Below are 2,500 nucleotides of genomic sequence, written 5' to 3'. Positions count from 1 at the left end.
TCGAAATACTCTTGTTGAGAGAGTTCATGACCCCTGCTGCCAGGCCAATCCATCTTCCTGGTTTGACAGCCCAGAGTTATGAACTACACTACCAAGGTATGTAAAGCTCTCTGTGACTTCAATGTCCTCTCCGCAAGCACGCACCAACTGAACAGGTTCTCCTAGTATGTCCCAAAAGTCCTGGATCTTGGTCTTGGTCCAGGAGACCTCTAGACCCAAGGGCTTCGCTTAATTACTAAATGCATCGAGAGCCACCACTAAGGATTCCAAAGATTCAGATAGAATGGCAACATCAGCAAAGTCAAGGTCAGTAACCTTGATATTGCCCAGAGTTGCTCCACAATGACTTTGAACAGAAGGTCTGCCCATTATCCAGTCCACACAAGTGTTGAACAGTTGGTGCAAGGACACAGCCTTGCCTCAGTCCTGAACTAACAGGAAAGAAGCTTGACAGGCCCCCACCACACTTTACAGCACTCTCAGTACCAGTATACAGAATTGCTATTAGTCCAATAATCCTTGTTGGAATTCCTCTCAGTTTCAAGATCTCTTAGAGTGATTCCCAATGCACCGTATCGAATGCCTTCTTGAGGTTGATGTAGGCTGCAAACAGCCCACGCTTGAACTCACTAGGATACAGTCTATTGTGGACTTACCAGGAGTGAATCCCGATTGCTCCAGTCTCTGATGCCTCAGTAGGTGATCTCTGATACATCTCAGAAGGTTGTGGGCAAGATTCTTGCCTAGTATACTGAGCAGTGTGATGTCTCGGTGGTTGCTGCAGTCCCATCGGTCCCCCTTCCCCTTCCAGAGAGAGATGACCACACCCCACAACAGGTCAGGAGGAATGGTACCAGACCGCCAGATTGCAGCCAGGACAACATGCAACCCCCGTGCCATATGTTCACCACTAGCCTTTAACAATTCAGCTGGGATGCTGCATATACCAGCTGCTTTACTACTCTTCAGCTTGGAGATTGCCCCCCTAACTTCAGTTAGGAATGGGTCATCCTCACTAATGGGTGGGTCCGGCAACGGAATCTTGGCACTACCCGCATCCAAGTTAACTGTTGGTGGGTCAGCCTGGTACAACTGCTCAAAATACTCAGCCCAACGTTCCTGCACTGCAACAGGATCTGAGGTGATCTGACCACTAACTGAGCAAACTGCTGTCACCTGTGAAGAGGGCTTGGAGTTCAGCTTTCTCAGGGCTTGGTATGCAGGACGAAGGTCATTTACTAAGAAATGGCCTTCTACCTCCTCAGCAAGATTCCTAATAAACTGTTCCTTGTCCCTTCTTAACAATGACCGAGTTCTGTGCACCTGAGAACGGTGCAAAACCCGATCCCCTGCAAGATGGGCCACACGACAAGCATCAGTGGCATCCAGTGTCTCTTGTGATATGAAATTTCGCCTTGCATTCAGGCGTTCACCAATCGTCTCTTGAGCTGCATCAAGTGTTTCACATTTGAAGGTGTCATACAGAAGTAAAGGGTCCGTCAGATTTTCAAGTGCTGTGAAACGACCAGAGACTGCCTCAGCAACCCCCTGGGCACATTCCTCCACTCAGAGGGTAGCCACAACCTATCTATGGTCAGTACCACAGAACTCGGCACTCCTATATACCCTGCAATTCTGGAGGATCCTCCAACGAGTGCTAACGAGTATGTGGTCGATCTCCTTGGCTGCATTACCCGCATCGCTGTACCAAGTCCAGCAATGTGGGTCTGGGTGTTGGTACCAGGAGCCAGAAATCCTCGATTTCTGAGACCTAGCAAAGTCCCGGAAAAAGAGACTATTCTCGCTGCCGGTATCATCTCCCGAACCATGGGGACCGACAGACATCTCATAGCCAGCTCGATCACAGCCAGATACTGCATTTGTCACCCAGGACAACACAAATATCTTGCCGGGGGCACCTGTCTGACGCAGACGCTAGTTTGGTGTAAAACATCTCTTTCCTATCAAGTTTACAAACATTGGTAGGAGCGTACACAGCAATAAGAGACATGAAGACAAATGCTAGCTTCAGTCTCATTACCATTATATGCTCATCGACTGGAGTAACCTCTACCACCAAGGGTTGGAGTCTGCTGGAGATGGCCATGGTTACTCCCTGTCGCTGCGGCCAGACCAGTAGTAGGTGTAGCCACCTACACTGATCGTTCCAATGCTAGGTCTTCTCACCTCTGAGAGAGGAGCCACCTTTACCCTCAGCCTCCCCAGTTCCCTCGACAGCAGAGGCAACCGATCATCCTGACACAAAGAATGGACGTTCCAAGCCCACACCCTGACTCCCCGCCTGAGGTTTAGCCTCGGGCAGTCGCTCTGGGTGGACGCCACCTCTGCCACCCCCGCCGACGCTGCTCAACATATAAGGGGACGGCAGGCTGTGGAACCCATCATCCACCTGCAGGGCTCCCGAAGGCTTTCCCTCATAAGCTTCACTCCAGGCTGGCGTCTACCAGAACGCAGGCAGGATAAGTAGTTCTCGCTCTCG

At 50.6% G+C, this 2,500-nt stretch overlaps 1 protein-coding gene across 1 annotated transcript in view; it reads left to right on the top strand.

Annotated features, from left to right (window-relative positions):
- The window catches only part of LOC113814905 (uncharacterized), a 22,056-nt gene that overhangs the window by 11,797 nt on the left and 7,759 nt on the right, over positions 1 to 2,500 (top strand). The window lies entirely within an intron of this gene.

This window comes from Penaeus vannamei, chromosome 4 (genome assembly GCF_042767895.1).
Source record: "Penaeus vannamei isolate JL-2024 chromosome 4, ASM4276789v1, whole genome shotgun sequence".
NCBI lineage: Eukaryota > Metazoa > Arthropoda > Malacostraca > Decapoda > Penaeidae > Penaeus > Penaeus vannamei.
This window is presented reverse-complemented; position numbering and strand designations above follow the sequence as displayed.